Here is a 22,693-nt window from a genome sequence, read left to right as displayed (position 1 = left end):
TCAGGGAGCCCATCGGCCTAATGGGGTATCTTCAGAGTGCAGTTTTTATTGCCTTGGAAAACAGCGAGCATGGTTAAGAATGTTTGAATTTTCTTTGCGCATCCAATGCTTCCTTCAAATTTCAATGATATTCAAATAGTATATTTGGTAAGTAGTCCTGATCGCACTTTGTTGTTGAATATGTTTAGTTGAGAAAAATAATCAGATCAGTTTCTGAAGCTTTTCAAAACACAGTACGTGAAATAGGCTTTATTTTGCTACTTATAATATGAGTTCATTTGTCACTAATAATTTTTATCATTTCACGTGTTAAATTGCTTTCTAAATAGACAGGATTAAGAATCCCAACTACAGTGGAGGGAAATGTCAGACTGTCGGTTTCAGAGCACTTCTCAACATCACAGGCGCTTGTCCTTCCAAAGACTGTTGCACCTTGATCCAAAGAGAAAGCTTTTGTGATGAAGGGACTCTGGCCTGCATTCAGAGAATTCTGTCATCAGATACCAGTGCAGGCTGAACCAAGAGGGGTCTCGGCAGTTTTTCACCCTTCACTTTGCTTATGGCGGGAGGAAATGGAGATTGATTTTTCATTCTTCGGAAGTGAGTCTAATTTTTGAAGTGATTCTGAGATTTCTGTTTTTGTTGGAGACATTTGGATCCTTTATTTCTCCTGGTTTAAAATCTGCTTCTTTACTTTTCTGCTTGAAAGATTAGCAAGATCAAAAATTTTGTGGCTTGTTATCAAGAGAGAGTAATTGAAATGTTAATCACTGAGTCTCCTTGCCTAAGTTCGTAGTCTCGTCATTTTGATAATCATTTATGCCGTTCTGTAGACTCTGCGGTGGGAATGAGGGAAGCAGGTGGGAATGTTAAGTACTCCAAGGCTATAGGCTAAAATGACTTAGTAAATGGAGATGCCGTATCACCTATAGTTGTGGGGGAGGGGTATTTCGAGGTCATATTGTTTTTATAATTTAGAACAGTTAGCAAACAAATTGAAATTATATAGTGTTTGATTTCAGGCTGTAGAAGTTAGTCTGTAGTTATTGCTTTTTTTAAAATTACAAATTGTATTTTACTAGTTCTTTCGTTTATACTGATTGACCTTATTTTTTCCCCATTTTTAATCTTAATTCTTTCTTCAAACTAATCTATCTTCATAGAATGTAAGTAAGATCTAAGTTGAATATATTTCAGGATGAGTAAATTGTATCCAAGAATCTTAATCGGTGTGAGGGAGAGAGACATAAAAAAGTCATGTGTAGGACAGAGCTAGACTGTGAGATCCCAGTTGGGAAAAACTATCATTCATCTTTATATTGAAAAATTTGATTTGTCTGTTACTGAAAGTACATCAAAGATTTTAGAAACTTCTCTTTACCATTAGTGCTAAAATTGAAAGGTAGCCCTTCTCCCTGAGGACTTAACTTGCCCACCAAATGGAAACTGTGGGGGAGGTTAACTGCTTCTGGCTTTTCATTGGCCCTGTCACTGCTCATTGTCCCCATTATATGAAAATGCTTGGCTGCTCAAACTCCCCCACCCCCCAGCTTGTCATGGCCACACTAAGAAAAGCTTTTCAAGAGAATGTGTCGTATCTGGCCTTCCCTGTTTCATATTATCTTCAGTTTTCACTGTGTGGGACTCAAGATCTGAAATCAATTCGATACATCTTTACAGACACTAGCAGACGTATAGTTCAGTGTTTTTCTATGGAGATTGTAGATTACAGTATTAGAAATTATTTTTAGCCACTGTGAAAAACAGTATGAAAAATACACTGTGGATCAATTTAATAATGCATTTATTGAACAAAAATTTATTGTACTCATATTCCATAACTAGATACTAGAAGCATGGAGCTAAATAAGATTTGATTCCTGCCTGTAAGGATATCATTGTCTGCTTTTAGAGTTTAAAAATTTGGTACAGAGAAATAGGAGGCTCAACCAGCTTCTAAATGAGGTGGTTTAATTTCCAGTTATGAAAACCAGTGAAATGCAGACAAAGCACCAGTTGTTGGTATTCATAGTCTATTTGCTCAGTTTAACCCTCCCCACCCCAAGAAACCCCATGGAAATAAAATTCTAGTAAAGAGTGGAATTATTCCCCTCGATGGCTTTGTAGTGATTATTAAATGTTTTTGTAAACATTCCTCTAGGGGCTGGTTACATGCAAGCCTCATCTCAACACTGGGAATATGAAATGAATGTGACCAAGTATTTTATTCTTGAAGAGGACAGTGCTGAAAAAAATAGCTATATATAAAATAACAGCACTATGCTAGTAATTGCCATGCATCTTATTGTTGGATTCTGTGCCAAGTGATTTCTCTTGCTAGCAGTGACCCTAGGGTATACATAGAGACTTGAAGTTTTCTTGATATCAGTGATACTAGGAAAACAGTGAGAAAACTAACATTGTGATGCCAAATTCATCGATGTTGAGGGAGGGGAGCAGTCTTGGCCGTTTAGAATCTTCATAAGTTCTTTTTATGTAAAATTTATATACTAGCAATTTCAGTGACAAGAAAAAATCAGAATGTGTGCTCTAGAAAGCACAGAAACATACTCTGTGGGGCTGAGAGGTTAAGAGCACACGATGCTCTTCCAGAGCACCAGATGTCAGTTTTTAGCACCCATGTCAGGTGTCACACCACTGTCTCCAGGCCCCTGTCCCAGCGCCCATGTCAGGTGTCACACAAGTGTCTATCTCCAGGCCCCTGGCCCAGCGCCCATGTCAGTTGTCACACAACTGTCTAACTATCTCCAGGCCTCTGATGCCCTCTTCTGGCTTCCATGGACACCTGCACACATTACATCACACATGTTGCATCCACACACAGACACAGTAGGTAGACACAAACACAAGTAAACCTTTTACAATGGGTGGCGATGGTGTATATTTTGTTTGAAGGAGGTACTTGGTATTTTTTATAAAATCTTCTATTGGCCCTGTCTTTTTGTTGACCTTTAATGATACTTTCCATTCAGAAGTTTCTGTTTGAATGAAGAAATTCAGCAACAGCAACATATAGCAAAGGCCGTCACAGTGATACAGCCAGCAATAGCACTCGCTTTGCTCAGCTCTGATTGAGTGCATCTGGAACTTGGTCTAGAGAGGCTTGTTATCTCAAGACAGCTAAGACAGCCTTGTGGGTAGGGAGATTGATGTTGCTTGCACAAAGTTGTAAAGGTCTCTGTCCAGAAATTTTATTTTGGATGTTGGTTAGTTGAAGTGGTTGATATTATCCTTTATTATTCTTTCAAACAGAATACTTGAGGTGAAATACTTCAGAGAAACTTTTATCTCTGTGTTCTGGGATCTCAGCTGCAGTACGCTTTTCCCATTGGATCATAAGCCCTGCTGGAATTTTCTGTGTACCCATCCAAAGTTCCTAATCTGGCACTTACGACCACTTTTCGTTTCCTTTGCTTTCTTTTATTTAGGAACTTTCAGAGTGAGTGGTGAATTCTTTGGTCACTTCAAAGCTAATGATTGTGTTACTAAGGATAATCTTAATCTTATACCAGTCTCTTCAACAATTTTGTTGTTTTTTGAAATAGAAATAGTTTTAAATCGCTAAAACATTCAAAGTCTTGAGTTTTACAGACAGTATACGGGTGTGCTTTGTTTTGAAAAGTCTATTTGGGGTAATTATTGCTTACTTTCAATCTGTTAGAATTTGACACTGCCCACCCCATTTTTTTCTTGTCTAATGTGTGAGGGTCTTGTCCAATGGGGTGAAGAGGAAGTTTAAAGGGTAAGTCTTCATTTATTTTTAAAGATAAAGTGAGAGGAGATCATTAGGTCAGGGTGTCTATTATTAGGTTTCCGACTGTTAGGGCATAATGATTAAGATTTCTCACAGCTGAAGGCAGTCCTCTCCAGATCCCATTAGTTATTAGTCTCCTTGATTCATGGTCAAGGTTTTGCAAATCTTTTTTGGATTAAGGTTTATAGTCTTGCTATCTTCAGAAAGTATATAGAGTACTGGCTGCTTTGTTAGATGATGCATGATTAATAAAAACTCAGGGTCAGAAATTGGGTTCAGCCTGAAGATCTGAAAAGCAAAACAGCCAGCTACTGGCTCTTACCTCAACCTCAGTCTGAAATGGCGATCCTGCCTCCAGGAATCTCAGAATGAGACTGTGTGTTGAGAGCTGTTTCCTCCCGTTTTATAATCCTCTCTAGGGCTGAGACCCAGTTTCTGTGGCAACTTGTGTGGCTACTGGGATTAAAGGTGTGTGTTATCATAACCTGGTCTTGTAAGGCTGACCAGTGGGACTGTTTTACTCTCAGATCTTCAGGCAGACTTTATTTATTAAAATGCAATTGAAATGCCACTACAGTTAGGTATTTTTTAGTTCAGGAAATCAAATACCAGCTCTGATAAGTAGCTGCCTGGTGCCCAGTTGCCTTAGTCTCCTGCTGCCATGCCTTCTCCACATGGCCTAAGACCATGAGCCAAGACAACCCCTCCCTCCCTTCAGAGGCTTTTACCAGGTGATACCTCGTTTCAGCAATGAGAAAAGGTAATTAATACAGATACTATTTTATATTTGACTCACAAGTAGGAAGGCTATTTATATAAGCTCTCCTGGTGACCTAAATGGGGTGTGGATAGGGAATAACTGGGTGATAAAAGCTAGTATGTGATGACCTGTCTGCCATGTGACCACGTCCTTCACTTCAATTACACTATTAAATTTGCACATCACTATCATTTTCAGTCTGATCAGCTACTCGTTTTCATACATACATTTAACATTTGCCACCCACTGCATGTAGATTGTTGGTTTTGAATTGTAAAGGTGGGGAGTTTTACTTACTGGAAAGCACAGTTTCTGTATGAATTATGATTTGCGGCAGCCTGGTAAGTCATTCTTCCTGTCTCTGCAGAAGTAAAGTTTTCTCATTTCCTTCTTTTCAATTAGAAGAGTCAAAAATAATGGTGGCAGCTGAACTTTGTATGAACCACAGAGACTTGAGGATAATTGTGAAGGCTTTTCAATCTTTCTCCTTTAATTTTTTTTTTTTTTTTTTTTTTTTTGGTACTCTGTGGGGCGGGAAAACCCCTATAAACAAGGCAAGGTGTAGTCTGTCTTTATTATGATACACTTTTCTACCATTATGGTCTTTTGCTAATTGAGCACAACACTACTAGTATTAAATGAAAATTATAATATTTGTAAATATTCACTATTTCTACTAAAAATGAGCTAGAGATATAGCTCCATGGTAAGCACTTGCTTAGCATGTGTGAAGCCTGGGTTCTATCACCACCATTGCAAAACGGAAACAAATAGAGGCTTAAAGAAAAGTGAAAGTAGTTGGGGAGATGGTTCAGTTGGTCATGTGCCTACCACAAAAGCATGAGGTCCCCAGCATCCATATAAAAACTGAATGGCAACATGTGTTTGTAACCTTCAACACTGCAGCGCATAAACAGGCAGATCGCTGGAGCTCACTGGCCAGCAAGCCTATTTGAATGCTTGAGCTCCAGGTTCAGTGTGGCACTGTTTTAAAAACTAAGGTGGAGAGAGATTGTAAAATGAACCTGATATTAACCTCTGGCCTCCCCATGCATGTTTGCATGTGTACCTACATTCATGCACACATATACCTACACAGATATACCACACAGACACAGACAAACACACACCTGAAAAAAAGTCTCCTTTATCTGATATTAGTGCTGAAACTCAGACATTTAAGTTAGAAGCCATTATCTTTTCAAAGGAGAACTTTTAATCTGCTTTTTTGCTTTGCTTTGATTTTTTTTTTAAATGTAAAACTTTTGTGGGATGTAATCTTGGGTTAAGCAGAAGTTCCAGCATTGACAGTGTCTCCTCCAATACTTTGCTTTTGCTGCACTGCAACATCTGTTGTCAGGTTCAGGACTAGAAAAGGCCTCAGGTAGCATAAATAAGCATTTAGTTAAGGGGTAATGTCAGTGGTACTAGAATATATGAGATGAAACAGAAATACTTGATCAACCACAACTATTTAGTGCTTCATAAACCTCATTGTTCAATGTCATAAATAGTGCCATTAAAAACCAGTGAACTATCAAAATTTGGTTTTCTCTATCCTCATAACACTGAAGGTTTTCCTTCTCTTACCACTTGCAATGAAGCTGCTATGTGAGAGAAGTATACATTATTAACTAGAGTGTGATCAGGGACTTAAATACAAATGAGGAATATGTTGAAAATGAAGCAAAATGGAAAAATGCCTTATCTCTATTTAAGTCTGAAGTTACACTGAGGAATAATAGGTCACGTGGGCAGTGGATGCTTTCCATACACTACTTTATAGCAACTCTGTAAAGTTGGTTTCAGTTTACAAATGAGGTCTTACAGCCTCAGAGAGATTAAGTCACACTGGTGTGTTTATCATGCCTCTGTTTTTTCTGATAGATGAAAGCTTATATTAAAATAGCCATTTTAATGTAGCATGAAAAGTTAAATTATACTGTGCTAATACTTACATTTTAAATATTTGATTTATATTATATTTTGTATATAAACATTTGTTTCTAAGTATCATGAAGGATGTTGTAAACTAAAAAAAATCTAAATATTTTCCATCAGGTTTTTCAAATTAAATGCTCTAGTCTTCTGTCCACAAAATGTAAGAGCCCAATGCTAGAACTTCTACATTTTGTGTAGGAACCCTTGATAAATTGTGTCCCTTCTGTTGAGGTGTGGAAGTTTGTGTAAAAGCTAAAAGGCATCCTTATTGCTCTAATTTATAAGGACAAATACAGAAGACAAATTTCATTGCCCCTCAAATATTTGTTTGTTTTTGTTTTTTGAGACAGGGTTTCTCTGTAGCTTTGGAGCCTGTTCTGCAATTCACTCTGTAGACCAGGCTGGGCTCAAACTCCAGAGATCTGCCTATCTCTGCCTCCTGAGTGCTGGGATTAAAGGCATGCACCACCACTGCCCAGCCAATTTTTTTTTTTTTAAAAAAATGTTTTATTTCATCTTTTAAAAATTATGTATATGTGTGTGCATCTTTATATTCACACATGAATCAGGTACCCATGAGTGCTGGAGGTGTTGTATCTCCCTGGAGCTGAAGTTATAGGCATTTGTAATTTCCCTAACATGGGTGTTATGAACTGAGCTCTGGTCCTTTGGAAGAATGGTGTCTGCATGCTCTTAACTGCCAGGCCGTCTCTCCAGTTCTGTGAAATGCATTTATGGGGAATAAATTTTGTGCAGTCATAATCTAGAAGACATAGTTATCTATAAACTTCCTCAGATAAAATGATACTTGGGGCTGAGGGAAAGGGAAGCTATTTGCCAGAGTCCAGGAGAATGTTCTTACTGTGGTGCTAACATCTTAGTAGCTCGAATAGCTGTATGCACGGATTGCCTACTTCCCTCTCTCTTCATGATGGACTGCGACTTGTTAGAACCTTCATTTTGGCTGCATTTTTATAAATGTCCTTTATAGTTTGTGAAAATATCAATATAGAAGCTAAAAGTTTTGATTGTTGATACTTAAAACAACTTACTGATTATCCTGTCAAATATCCTCATTTTACAAAGAAGTTAAGGCCCCAGTAACTCATGATGTATTTAATGCTATAGACTGAGTACCAGACCTGGGACTTCACTTGGCTATTAGTCATGATTCCAGTCCTTTAGAGCTAGGCGAAAAGGCATGAAGGCCATTGGTGGCTTAATAGTAAAAATAATGTATATTCCTATTTGTTATTGCTCTTCATTGGTTTGGGGAAGTAATTAAAGAATATGAAGTAATAGAAATCTTTAAGATGAACTGTGGGAAATTTTTTTAGGTGGAGTATGTAGTACCTCTAATTCAGAAGCTTGAGTTTTGCGAAGTCACTTAATTTCTGAAGACACTTCCTCACATGTCACCTTTAGAATATATAATACAGTGTGAGGACAGCATATTTAACAAAAAGTCTTAAAGTGTGAGGCAATGGTGGCCATAAAATCTGTAAACTTAGATTTATTGGCATGTTCTTCTTTTAGCTGCCTATTAACTGAAGGGCGGTGGATAGGTGAAGCATGAAGCTACAGAGAGCTCGAATTGGGATGCCTTTGGTTGGCTGTGATTACGATAATGTATTTCAACCTTGAAACTGATGCCAGGGGAAAACCAGCTCAGATGTAAGAAAATGCTAACAAGGCAAAATAACCTTCATATAGTCTATAAAGGGATGATTAAGCAGTTCAAAAAGAAAATACTAAATTCTACCACACAACCATTTCCTAGGACTTTAAACGGTCATGACTATTTTTTTCTGTATGTACTTGAATTTCTAATGGTACAAGAAGGTGTGTAGTGCCCATGGTCTACCCTTTTTTATTCCTCACAGTCTATGTAGGCTGTATGCATTAAGCCAAATGATTTATGAAAAACAGTGAAAACATGTCCTCAGAATTCCCATGAAGTCCAGCAGAATTTAGGTTTGAAATACTTGAAGTCTATTGATTCTTTCCTTTTATCTAATCTAAAGGGGCTTTAAGGAGTCCCTAGGAATGACCCCCTTAAGGACTTTGTCGTTCATCTTAATGGTCATAGTGTCCCTCCTGTGCATCTGTGGCCCGGTGAAGCTCTTCTGTCACAAGTCCTGAGAGCCAGAAAAGGACCCCATGATGACTCATCAGAGTCCCCACTATTCCCCTTCCAATTCCCCGCTAGAGAGGGTCTGGACCACCACCCTACTCTAAAGTTACTCTGAAACCCACCGTAACATAGCCACCACCTCGCTACAGTCTCAGGCCCGTGGCCATGCTGGTAAGCTGAGAGGCACTGACAACCCCATCTTTTGAACTACTTCACCCATAGAGCTCCTGGGGTTCTGAAATGACTCCACCATCCTGCTAGGTCTCTGATACTTTAATTTAGCTTGCTACCTTTTCTGCCGCATCCTCCTCAGTTGCTTCTTGTCCTGAGGGTTGAGTTGAATCTGTAATCTCTCTCCCAACTCCAAGTTAAAGGCTGTGTGTGAGGGAAACTTTCAGAGTTAGGGTACCCACAGTGGTATGTGGAGCTCGATGGCTGGAGAAGTGCAAGTCTTGACAGCTAGCTCTGCCGTGTCACAGACGCACTTCTGTGTCTGTAGGAGATTGAAGATCGAACTGCATGGACTCCGAGCCTCCTCCTCACTCTGCCTGTACAGAGAAGACCCCATTGTACCTCCACAGAGCATGTACTCATTAAAGTTTCACTGGTGGGCTGTGCTGCCTGTCTGAGAAGAGGTAGTAAAGATGAGCTCGGGGACAAAGGGGACATTGTGCTAAACTCCCACCATTGGTGACTAAGTGCATTGTTCATCAGCCTGAGAGGGCTATGCATTCAGGGCGCAAATGCTTTGACCTTCAGTTCCCAGACATTCGTTGGTATTAAAGAAATGGACTGGAAGCCAGGCAGTGGTGGCACATGTCTTTAATCCCAGCACTCAGGGAGGCAGAGGCAAGCGGATCTCTGAGTTTGAGGCCAACCTGGTCTACAGTGAGTTTGAGGCCAGCCAGAGCTAAACAGAGAAACCCTGTCTCCAAAAACCCAAACCCAACCACCCCCCCCCCCAAAAAAAAAGAAGAAGAAAGAAAAATGTACTGGAACCTCCCCCATCCCATTCTCATTCTGTGTTTTTTCTCTGGGAGACTATAGCTTTATCAACATGTGACTAAGGAGACACTGGCCTTGAAGCAGCCTCCTGGGAGAAGGTAGGGTAGAGAAGATATCTGTGGAGTGGGGCCTAAAAGTCTTTAATTCCAGATTCTCCCCAGGAATCTCTGGAGGGAGAGAGATGGCAGATACTTTGCTCTTCCAGTCCAGCCTGGGTCTAAGACACTAGCCTACACCACCACAGTATATAGTTAAGCCCTAAGGAGAAGAAGATACTGTCCTGTGGCAGAGGAACAGCTTTTCTAGACTCTGTTCCTATGGTGCCTGCAGTAGAGCTGGCAGTTGGGTACCTAGCTCAGGCCAGGATTGTGATAGATTCTGGTGCCAGTAGGTTCAGCAGAAGTGTTAGGTACCACCCACTGCATCTTCTTTATTGTATGTGCTGCAGTGAGCTCAAGGACAGCCTCTTTCTTCAGACACAGGACACTGAGACAAGACTGCCGATCTGAGACGACTAGAGGGAAGTGTGGTCCTGCTGTGTAGACAGAATGCCTCCTCCAAGACTCTTAATAATACTCACGGGGGTAGGAGAGGAGGGATGATGGTGACTGGAGAGATGACTCAGTGGTTAAAACACTGGCTGCTCTTCCAGAGGACCCAGGTTCAATTCCCAGCACCCACATGGCAACTCATAACTATTACTCCAGTTTCAGGCAGTCTGACACCTTCACACTTACATACATGCAGGCACAACACAAAAGCACATGAAATAAAAATAAATTATTTAAAAGAATACTCACCTAGGGCATCAAAACTCAAGCAGGTCACAGAACCAGAGCTTGGCATCACTAAAGATGCCAAGATGAGGGTTTGTGATGGAGACAGGTCCTTGAAAAAGAGGAGTAGGTGCTGATGACGTGGTGTGGGATATAGCTGGGGAAAGACCCTATCTCAAAAACCAAGTCAGTGGATCTTGAGAAAAGCACCCAATGATGATCTTTGCCTTATATATGCACACAAGCACATGTATACAACATACATGAACATACTTGTGTGCGCATGCACGCGCACACACACATGTACACACACACATATCCACATATAGTAGAAAGAAAAAAAGCAAAAGCAAGAAAGATCTGAGAAACTGTCACAACCAAGAGTAACCCAAGGAGTTAAAATGAATTTTCTCCTTGCAAAATATCAAGTATAAAGGAAAGAAGAACTTGTCAGAGGGAACATGGAAAATACTTCCCTAGCGAGAAACAAAATGCTGTGTGTATTACTTGAAGGGATACAATGTAGGAATATAGTTTTATTTCTTTGGTAAGTTTCCCTAAAAGTGCATAGCCAAAATCTAATCTTGAAGAAAAGTTAGAGAATTCCAGTTGAGGTTATATAACCTGTAGTCTTCCAACTTAAAAGATTATAAAAATCCAGCATAATTTTAAGAACTATTCCAGGTGTAAGGAGGCTACAAGAACATGAAGGATAAATGCAACCCATGAGGATTGACCAGATCCTTTTGTTACAAACGGCATTCGTAAGACTTGAATGGCAGTTACAGGGTAGGTTAATGTATTGACTTAGGCTGTATCTTTAGTGTAAGAACGAGAAGCCTAAGCTTTTAGAGTGATAGGCTATAATATCAGCAGTGTGCTATCAAGTAGATCAATCTTCATACTTCACATGAATCTTTGATGCTTTTGAACTTTTCGTGTATTTTTTAAAAATTGTTTTAAAAAGTTTTCAATGAAAACCCTTATGAGTTGAGGGGACGAGAGGAAGAAATCATTAAATAGATGATGATGTAAAGATCCGTAGACTGTGATGAAAACTGAAGGTTTTTAAAGGGAAATACTAAGATAATAAAAATCAATTTAGGAAAGATTATGAAAGGATTTTTTTTGCAAGAAAAATTATGCAGAAAACCTTTAGGATTTTGTATCTGAGTTTTTTGTATCTTCATTTTTGTTGTCCCACTGCATTTTCACGGGTGGAAGTGAAAGTTTGGCTGTTTCCAGAGGCATCCAGTGGCGTAGGTGGGAAGAGTGTGGGAAGGGATGCATGGTGTCAGCCAGCACCTTCTTTCTTCCTCTCTGATCCTGCTTCGCGTTCTGCCGAGTGCTGCTGCCCAGCGGCCTGCAGGTGCAGTTCTCATCCCTGCTAACACCAAGGAACACATGGAGGAGGGAAGTTTTAGGGACATGGAAGGAACTTAAATTTGACTTTGATTTTAGTACATTAATTGAGGACAGTGCCCAGTGTTGAATAAAATAAATTTATAGAAAGTCCATGTATCTGCTCTCATTCATGTCTCAATGCACGTAGACTATAAAATTTGAATTTAGTTGTTCACACAGGTTTTTTTAATTGAATGTAACCATCCCATCCTTCATTTTCTTACCTCTCCTCCTTCCTCCTTCCTGTTTGTCCTTCTTGCCTTCTGTACATTTCATCTGCTTCCATTTTATATACATATAAAATTATAAATATGCATGTTTCATGTCTTTCAACCTAGGAACAACAAAATAGATGAAAATTATTTTTCATATATATACACACACACACACACACACACACACACTATCTTCAACTTAGGGACAACAAATGATAGGAAACCTAATGCTTATTTTAGAAATGATATTTTACTTTTTATTTTAAAATGATTTTTTATTGTATAGGTAGTTGTGTGTTTGTGTGTGCATATGTGCAGGTAAATGCAAGTGCCTGTGGAGGCCAGAGGCTCCAGATGCCCCTTGAAGCTGGCAACTGTGACCTATCTGACATGGTGTTGGGAACTGAGCTCAGGTCCTCTGTATGAGCAGTACAGCTGTTACCTGCTGACCATCATCTATCTTCAGCCCTCTAGAAAGGATATTCTTTCAAGGACCATTTAAACCATTATATTCAATCCAGCAGTCAAAAGACTGGTAAGAGTTATGATAAAGGATGCTAAACAAAAGATAGAACACTTTTTAGAAATAATAAATATGGTAGGCAGACAGGTTGAGGTAAAATAATGTTGACATTATTATGTTTCTCGTACTAGGAAAACAAACGATAATGACTTCTCTCCTAACCACTACTAAACCAAGAATATATCTTAGCTGTATATTAGCCTTGTTCAACTGACTGAGGATAAATAGAATCTCTACCAAATAGTAACACTGCAATTGTTTGCCTATTTTAAAATGGCTGACTTTTCTTTTTACTTTATTTTCTTGAGACAAGGTCTCACTATATAGCCCAGGTTGGCCTGGAATTTGCTGTGTTGTGTAGGCTGGTTTCGTGACTTTATGACCCTCTACTTCCTTCTTTCCAGTGCTGGTATTACAGGTTTGTGCCCCCCATGCTAGGATGCTTGAGTTTTTAAGATTTAAAATTAGAAAGCCTAAGCCATAGTAACAAAAATGGAAGTACCTCTGTGAGATAATATGATTAATAGTCCTTAAGATCTTTAAAATTTACAGTGCTTACATTCTTTAAATGACTGAAAAATCAGTTCAAGGACCTAGAATTCGGTAGAGTCAGTAAATATTTGGAATGCAATAATGTTGAATAATCAAAAATTGACAATTTCTTATTAATGGAGAACTAAATGTCTTGCCTGTATTATTCAAGTCTTATTCTCTACTCAGCAAAGTATTTGGAATACAGTGTAAAACTCACATTAATCTTGAAATCCTACAAAGGGGAAGGAACATAACAATCATTCAATATAAGATCAGTTTCATTTTTCTTACCACAATTTAAGACAGTGTGGCATACAATATCATTGCAGTGATTACTGGCCATTTTAAGACCTATTACCGTTTAAAAAGCTCTCACTATATGCACTGTGCTTTCAATATCTGGTTACAAAGTAGAAAGAGATTGAGATTCTTTATTGCCTCATTTTTATTTTTCAATCATAGGAGAAATGTTTTGTTGTTTTTGGGTTTTTTTTTGTTTCTTAAGACAGGGTCCTCTGTGTAGCCCTGGCTAGCCTGGAACTTGCTCTGTAAACCAGGTTGTCCTCAGACTCAGAGAGCTTTTCAGGTGCTGGGATTAAAGGTGTGCATCACCACCTCTTATAATTAAATCATTGTACTCTAGAACAACGACTCTCACCCTATGGTCTATGACCCCATTGACATTCCTCTAGCTCCAAAAATATTTAAAGATTAAGATTCATAATGGTAGCAAAATTACAGTTGTGAAGTAGCAATGGAAATAATATTATGGTTGGGGGCTTACCATAACATGTGAAAATGAACTCAAGGGTTGCAGCATTAGGAAGGTTGAGAATCTGTGCTCTAGAGGCAGAGGCAGGTGAATCCTGTGAGTTTAAAGCCAACCTGGTCTACATAGTGAGTTTCAGGCCAACATGGTGAGACCCTGTCTTAAAAAACAAACAAACAAAAACCCGTAAGAATTTTTTTAAACAGCCAACCTCACCCCCCAAAAAAACCTTTCTTTAATAATATAGATTCGATTTATTTTCTTTTCAGATAATAATTGCTTAAAATTTATCACAGACAGAAAATGAGGAGCCAAAGTAATTTTCGTCTCTGGAACAGCTGTTTGTTAATACACTTATGCATACCTGCTGTAGTGATGAGGCAAGCAGGCCTGCTTTTCGTCCCGCCTGGCTCCCACATGGTTAACTTTACACCCAAAAAATTACACGGAAACTGTATTCTTTTAAACACTGCTTTGCCCATTAGTTCTAGCTCTTATTGGCTAACTTTCACATCTCGATTAACCCATTTCTAATAATCTGTGTAGCACCATGAGGTGGTGGCTTACCGGAAAAGATTCAGCATGTCTGACCTGGTGGCTGGCTCCATGGCAGTCTGTCTCACTTCCCTTCTTCCCAGCATTCTGTTCTGTCTACTCCACCCACCTGTGTTCTAACCTATCAGGCCAAGCAGTTTCTTTATTAATTAACCAATGAAAGCAACAGATAGACAAATGATCTTCCCACATCAACCTGCTATTTGTTGTCTTGTTACAGTTTACAGAGCTGAAGTATTAGAATATTCTAGGAGTGCTTTAGAACCTTGGTCCACTTTAGTATTGTTCATTCATTCTTAACTGATGAATTGGAACTTAATAGTTCTCTGTTAACCTATTTATGTTGTTTTTCATATCGAGATTTAAAATTGTGCTGTGCTTTTATATTTAACTGTAACAAGACAATGACTGTTTGTAAAGCATGTTTTCCTTAACGAAGTGTGTGGCTACAAGGTATAGCTGGTGTAGTTTCCTATAACATGAAAGCATGGAGTCCAAGACTCAGCTCATCTCGCCACGACCTGGTAGTATCTAGCATTTGTACTAGACATTGCTAGTGTTTCATCTCTAGTCATGTATTGGAGTGCTGGATGCTTCAAACAGACGACATAAGAGCTGTAGGTTTCCTTTTGAGACTTAACAGCCTTTGTGTTTATAATTCACATGTTATAGCATTTTATACATTCCTATATTGTATTTCTATTGTTTGTATTTCTTTATCCTTAGAACTACCTTGAGAACTAAGCATTGTCTTTTACATAAACTGGGAGTCAGCAAGATTGTTTTATATAGACAAAATTTCAAGTTTTCTGATTCCTTTTTAATATTCTGTCTGGTACTCTACAGAGAAAGCAATAATCATATTGTTTCATGGTGATAGATGGCAAGCTCCTAGAATAGTAATAATTCCCTATTTATAGAGCAGCAGAAGTTTTTTTAAAAGTCATATTTAAAAGTCAGAAGATTCTTTGGTACTTGCTGTAGTTTATTTCATTAGACTCACTCAGTCCATAGACCAGAGCTGCCTCTGTGGAGGTACTGGATCAGTCTCCACCCTTGAGGAAGTTGGCTGTCAAGACACTGTTGACTTTCCCTACACATGTGGACAGTGACGGGCCAAATTGGCTGAGCATATTGGGAAAACTTTTTATTTTCCCTGTTAAAAGGAGAATCCTGTGATTGGTCCCATCCTTTGTCCTTCATGAATACAGAGGAAAAGGAAAAAAGGAGCAACAAGCAAAAAACCTTTGATATCCCTGGTCAGAATAGCAACAGGTGTCCAAGTTTCCAAAAGTATAGAGTATGAATGTGCTTGCAATATAGTTTGTCAAGAGAAGCATCAGTAGATAAGTAAACAAATGTGGTTTGGGGTTAAGTCATGAATGGACATATAGCCCATAGCAGAAAATTTGAAGCTGTCGTATGGGTATAAAGAAACAAGGATTATGGTTATGTTGGGGTTTTAGAAAGAAGATCTTAACAATATTGCATCCTGTAACTTTAGAGTATTAGAGAAAATATGTAGCCAGAATTATAGCAATGGTTCAAGTGGCAATAAAGCCCTTGGTGATAATTTTAACACATCAAATAACTTTAGGAGACATATTACAGGAAGAATCCATGATTTGGTGCCTAGTAGTATATGCAGAAGGAAGTGACCCACGGAATAGCTTGAGAGAGTTCAATGATGGTGTTACTGAAGAATAAATGTAGCAGAAAACTTAGCTAGCATAAGGGTAGATGATGAATCTGGTTAAGTTTGATGTATTGTTGGGGCATTCAGGTAGGGGTATCCAGTATACCAATGTGAAGATATGGCATGCTCACATATGCCTACATATTTATGTACAGTCAATTCTCATACAGATTCTATGTTTTCAAATTTACCTATTTACTAAAATGTACCAATAACCCTCAGGTCTGTACTTAGTCTTTTGGGAGGTATTGATATACATGTTTAGAAAGAGATCAAGAAAGGTGACATTCTGCCTTCTGTTTTCTTACACAGTAAAGTTATTCTTTTTCAATCTACTTAATGCCATGTATTCTTTTTTTTGTGCTTTCCATTAGTAATTTTGCTGTTTAAAATGGCTCCAATGTGCTGGAGTATTATGCCGCATTGCTTACTATGATACATGTTATGGAGGAAGCACATGTATCGAGTGACCTTTGCTCAGTCATGAAGTAGTCTATGGCTGTGGGTTTAGTGTTCATGGATCATCAGTATATACTGGCTAAGACATCTTTAAACAGATAGAAGATCAACAGCTCATAGGAACCTAACCCGTTTCCCATTTCACAGGCTCATTGGTTTGTTATTACTACCGCTAGCTGTGTAGGTATGTTTTTAATAAAATTTTCCTTTCATTTGTTTATTACAGACATTAGTCCTATTTTGTAGTCAAGATTATGACTATAAGAAATGAGTGACTAATTCCTAACAATTATGGCTTCACCTCATGTGAATGATTCCATATGCCCTGAGTCAGGAGGATAGGCTTTACAAACTGGAATACTGAAGAATGTAGATGGCATTGACTGGCAGCATCTGAATGATCATCCGCAGTGTATGTGAGCATAACCTGCCGTCAATGTGACATGGGTGGACTGCCAGTTTCTTTTATGCTTGGCATTTCTTTAGCTAGCTTTAAATATCATTTCCCATTCCCTTACTGAAATTTATTTTATATGCTATTTAATGCAAGAAGATTTCATAATCGAGAACTAGGATGAAAGCATTCGTGTCTGTCAATTTGCTTGAATGCAATAGCTCAAAAGGATTTTTAACCTCTCATTCATTGATTTTGGCTCATATCGGTAGGGGTGTTTAAATGCAAGATGAGATTTGCCCATACCTTCTGACATATACATTACACTAAAAGCTACATTCAGTTTTTCTATCTTTTTTTAAGTTTATGCAAAGCTGAAAGAGAATTGGCATCTACAGTGTCTAAAGCAAAAAGACAAAGCCCACATGAGTTTTACAATCGAGTGATCCTGTAGTTAATTAGCATATTTCTTTAAAATTGTATTTTAAGTTTATTACATTTATGGTGGTGTGGGGTCACAGACATATGTGTAGGTCATTGGGCATCTTGGCAGGAACTCGCTTCTCCTTCCACTGTGGGTCCTTTGGCTCTAACTCTGTCAGCTTGGCATGCATCTTTACCTGCATCTTTACCTGCTGAGTCATCTCTCTGGCCCCGTGTGCTGGCTAGTTTTATGTCAGCTTGACACAAGCTAGAATCATTTGGGGAGAGGGACTCGCACGCATTTGAGAAAATAAGATCAGGCAATAGGCAAGCCTGTAAGCTATTTTCTTAATTAGTGATTGGTGGTGTGGGAAGGCACAGCTAGCCCACTGTGGGTGGTATCACCTCCACCCCCACCCCACCCCCAGGCAACTGACTGGTCCTAGGTGCTGTAAGAATTCAGGATGAGCAAGTCAGTAAGCAGCACTCCTCCAGCATTTTCCCATGCCTTCTGCATCAGCTTCTGCCTCCAGGTTCCTGCCTTAAGTTCTTACTCTAACTTCCCTGGATGGTGACTACAAGCTGTAAGTTGAAATAAACTCTTTTCTCCTCAAGCTGTTTTTGGTTATTTTTTTGTATGACAGAATTGGGAATCTAACTGTGACACTCGGCATACGTTTCTTAATCACCTTTATTCTTGGTATAGGAGATTTACACTGGGCGCCTTATTAAGCAATGTTTAAAATAAATGTGTGTAGCCCAGGCTGGCCTCGAACTCGTGATTCTCCTGCTTCTACCTACCTCCTTCAGCAAATCCTACTGGAGTGCTCTGTAGAGATAGCTCAGTGGTTAAGAGCATTGCTTTAATGCTCACAACTATCTAATGAGATGGTGTCCTCTTGAGGAAAGACCTGGTCAGTCATCCTCATCAACTTAAACCATGAAACCCAACATGGACAAGTTCAACAGAACCGCTATATGCGGGCTGCCCATGCATGCTTCAGCATTGCCAGAGCATAAGTTTTATTCATTCGTTTCATTTTTGAAATAGAGAACTTAGAGATGCTTCAACTTGAAGCAGCTGATTTGTTTGTTTGACTTTAGGTTATGGTGAATAGTATCTGCTTTCATTGGAAGCAGTAAATTTTCTGTGAAAGCATTTGTTCCTTTTCCTTATTTTGGTAAATGGCTTAATCTTTACCTTTTATGGTAAATACCCCACAGGTTTATTGTTCTATACACTGGGTAATACTCTGGTAATTTAAGGATCAATATATTTCACTTATACTGCATTCAGAATGCAAATTATCTGTAGCTAAAGTCTCCAATAAACCGACAATTATGTGTACCATATTTTTATTTTTTGCCACTGACTAAGTCTCTCTATAAGGGTAGCTCTATTTGCATTTATTTTTGCTCTTCCCTGTCTCTCCAGACTTTGCCGTACATCCTCATGATTTATTTATTTATTTATTTACTTACTTACTTTCTGGGATTTTTTTTTATACTTGAATATTTATTTTCTGTCTTTAACAGTCTGTGAACAATTAACTGATTAGATTCCCCAGACCAAGACTTTTTCTCTTTTTTTTAGTTCCATAGTATTTTATTATTTCATTTCTTTTATTATTTATTTTTTTTATTAAAAATTTCTGCCTCCTCCCCGCCTCCCATTTTCCTCCCTCACCCCTCACTCCCCTCCCCCACCCTCTCTAGTCCAAAGAGCAGTGAGGGTTCCCTGCCCTGTGGGAAGTCCAAGGTCCTCCCCCTCCATCCAGGTCTAGGAAGGTGAGCATCCAAACAGACTAGGCTCCCACAAAGCCAGTACATGCTGTAGGATCAAAACCCAGTGCCATTGTCCTAGGCTTCTCAGTCAGCCCTCATTGACCGGCACGTTCAGAGAGTCCAGTTTGATCCCATGTTTTTCAGTCCCCGTCCAGCTGGCCTTGGCAAGAGACTTGACTTGACTCTGGAGGGGTTCCCAGGTGTCCATGGAGGTGTCCCCAGCTAGTTCCTTGGGCAGCCGAGGAGAGGGAACCTGAAATGGCCCAATCCTATAGCCATACTGATGAATATCTTGCAAATCACCATAGAACCTTCATCTGGCGATGGATGGAGATAGAGACAGAGACCCACATTGGAGCACCGGACTGAGCTCCCAAGGCCCAAATGAGGAGCAGAAGGAGGGAGAACATGAGCAAGGAAGACAGGACCGCAAGGGGTGCACCCACCCACTGAGACAGTGGAGCTGATCTAATGGAAGACTTTTTCTCTTATGTAACTTTCAGAAATCTTATTTTTCTTTTTCATTGGCTTTATGGGTGTAAATTTTTTGCTACTTTGGCATTAATTTGCATTGTTTTCCATTCCCTTTAACGGATCTGCCTTGAGTGCTTGTTGCAATGATGTGGGAAGTTAACAAATAGAGAAATATGCTATGATCAAGGGCTTGTGGCGGACAGGTAATCCTGAACCTAACGTTTGAAAAACCGAGTTTCCCACTAAGTGAAGGGTGTTGTATTGACAAAGAGAACAGCCTGAGGATAGATATGTGGGATCAACATGATTTGTTGTGGTTCAAAAGTACAATGAGGTCGAAGATGAGAAATGAAATTGAAGATACAGGCATAAGCCAGGCCATTGAGAAACTCACGAGTAATACTTCAACATTTACTCTGGGAATGCACCCAGGCTTATTCTGTGCGTGAGTGGGTGTCATTGAAAGCTTTAATGGTAGTGCTAGACATAATAAAAAATTTTATTTTAAGCTATTGACTTTCATGGCTGTATAGTGTATTTGGGATGAGATGGGTAGATGTTGTAGGTTACTGGTCAGTAGGTTTTCGATAGCACGTTAAATAGCATGTGATTGTTTAGTATTATTCTGTACTAAATATTGAGTATATGTTTAAATTTGCCAACTTTTTTCACCTAAAAACATAACTTTATTATTAGATTTTCTTTTCTTAGTTTGATAAGGACTATTTTTAAGTTCATATAATTTCTTAAGCATTTAGTATGAACTAGACACTGTCAAATACTTAATTCACATTATCTTATTTCATTTTTAAAATAATATTGTAAGGTTTTTTTTTCATTTTGTATTTGTAGACCTTGCAGATGAGAAAGATTAATAACATGCGCACAGGGTATTTCTGTCTTGAATGCAGCAATGCGTTCCATAGTTCTTTTTCACCTTTCTTAACTAGTTTCATTATTTGACTAGCAGTTTGTACTATATGGTTTCAGAATTTTAAAACTTAAATTCTATAAGCTTATCTGGAATCTACTAAAAGATTTAGAGATACACAGCATACATTACTAGGGTTTCATGACTCAAATAAAATTAGATGTGAAACTTGACTTATGTTTGTGGATTTTATGGTTCATAGTTGTTGTCCACCCTGTCCCGCCCATATTCGAGTTCTCCTAGTTCCAAAAAAAATTAACATTCACTCTTTTCCCTGGACGTTAAAAGGTTTAGCCTTAGATTTTTGTAAAATCTGCAATTGATTGCATGCATTCTCTGGGTACTTAAGTCATCTTGAGCAAAAGCATACTATTTTTTATAGTAAAGAATTATTTTTATTTATAGTAGAGAAAATGATCGCCTCTTAATTGCCTAACCTATATTGTTTTGTTTATTTGCTTGTTTTATTAACCAACCAAAAATACCTCTTGGCTATTTTATTGCTTAAAAATCAGGTCCAGCCAGGCATGGTGTCAATCACTTTTAATCTCAGCATTCAGGAAGCAGAGGCAAGCATGTTATTGAGTTTAAGGCCAATCTGGTTTACAAGGCAAGTTCTGGGCTAGCCAGGGCTACATAATTCGAGCCTGATTCAAAAATAAGCAAATAGATAAGCAAAAACAAAACTAAGTCTACAGTAAAGTGCTTGCACAGTACATACTGAGTTTGATCCTCATCTCCAAAAAAACACAAAACCAACCAAAGAGTAACCAAAGTTTCTCAAGTAGAAAAAGCAAACATTTGATTCTGTCTATAGTAAATCAAAGAATGTTCAGTTTTAAAGAGTAATCCAACCATCTTTCACTTACACATGCCCTTCAGTTCACCTTCCTATAGGAAAAGAACATTTGAGGTCTATTGACTTAAAGGAGAGATGGAAGGAATTTGATGCACTTACATAAGTATTTTTTCTCTCCACAATGTATCATTTTTCTTCCAGTTTTGAATCACTTTTCTGCTTTATCCTAGCTTTAAATCTTCTAATTTTGAGTCTTGCCATAGTAACATGGAAAGGACAGAGATAAAGGAGACATGCCCTTTTCACAGTATTTGCAAGAGACCTGTGAATAGGAAAGACAGGATGATAAAAGGCTAGATAAGTTTTGTAAGGTTTGACAAAAGCTCTCAGTCACAGTGGGGTTCCCACTGAGATCTGACTGTGAAGCATGTTTACCTTCTGTTATGTCACGGTGCCCTTCAATTTATTTAAGTTTGCTGTCCAGCTACTGATTACCGAAGGTGAGGACCAAGGCCTAGATAGAAAGATAGGACATTTCATTTAAGGAAGCTTTCTAAGGAGTTGAAAGAAAAGAAAAGCACCCTCTGTTCTCTGAAAGTTTGGAAGGCTAGAAAGGCAAGCTAACATTTGCAAGCACTTAATATGTGCCAGACTCTATTGTTCTGTCTTGATGTGGGCTAGCCTGTTCAAGTCATACTAGTCAGGTGACAAGCTTGATGTTATCCCTGTCTTTAAGACAGAAAATAATTACCCAAGATCACATAGTTAATTGGTAACAAAAGCAAAATTAAAACCCTTTCCTGGAAAGATTAGACAGGTTACATCATGCCTATTTGATTAAGATTTGCCATCACAAGAGCCAAGTAACTGTGTAGTATAATCAGAAGGTCTATGGCCTTTAGTATTTATGACTTTTGAAGATTTTTAATTTGACTGTTAATAACTGGACCATCTCACCAGAATAATATTTATATCATCTTAATAAGAGCTCCTGCATAACAATGTATAGCCATAGTTTTGAAGCTGTATGATCCTGTGAAGAGATTTTGATAGTGAGCTTGGATAGCAGCTATGGCAGACATAGCTACAGGGATGGGAAGGGTGTTGAGACAGGAGGCAAGTCTAAGTCTTTCCCACTCCAATTTTCCTACTCACTTGTGTGAGTACTTTGCTTACTGGTTCATTCTGTAACATGAGGTTAATTGTTTTCTTAGCCTCATATAAAGTTAATTTGCTTTAGGTGCTTCTAAGTAAATACCAAAGACGACTTAGAGACAGAAGCCTTTAGAGATCATTTCATTGAATCTTCTCGAGTGACAAATAAGGGAACAGATTTCACAT

At 38.6% G+C, this 22,693-nt stretch overlaps 1 protein-coding gene across 3 annotated transcripts in view; it reads left to right on the top strand.

The window, feature by feature from the left end:
* Peak1 (pseudopodium enriched atypical kinase 1) overlaps positions 1–22,693 on the top strand; it is a 211,902-nt gene that overhangs the window by 56,302 nt on the left and 132,907 nt on the right. The window lies entirely within an intron of this gene.

Source organism: Chionomys nivalis, chromosome 4 (assembly GCF_950005125.1).
Source record: "Chionomys nivalis chromosome 4, mChiNiv1.1, whole genome shotgun sequence".
In the NCBI taxonomy this organism is placed as follows: domain Eukaryota; kingdom Metazoa; phylum Chordata; class Mammalia; order Rodentia; family Cricetidae; genus Chionomys; species Chionomys nivalis.
Note: the sequence above shows the minus strand (reverse complement) of the source record. Positions and strands in the feature narration are given on the sequence as shown.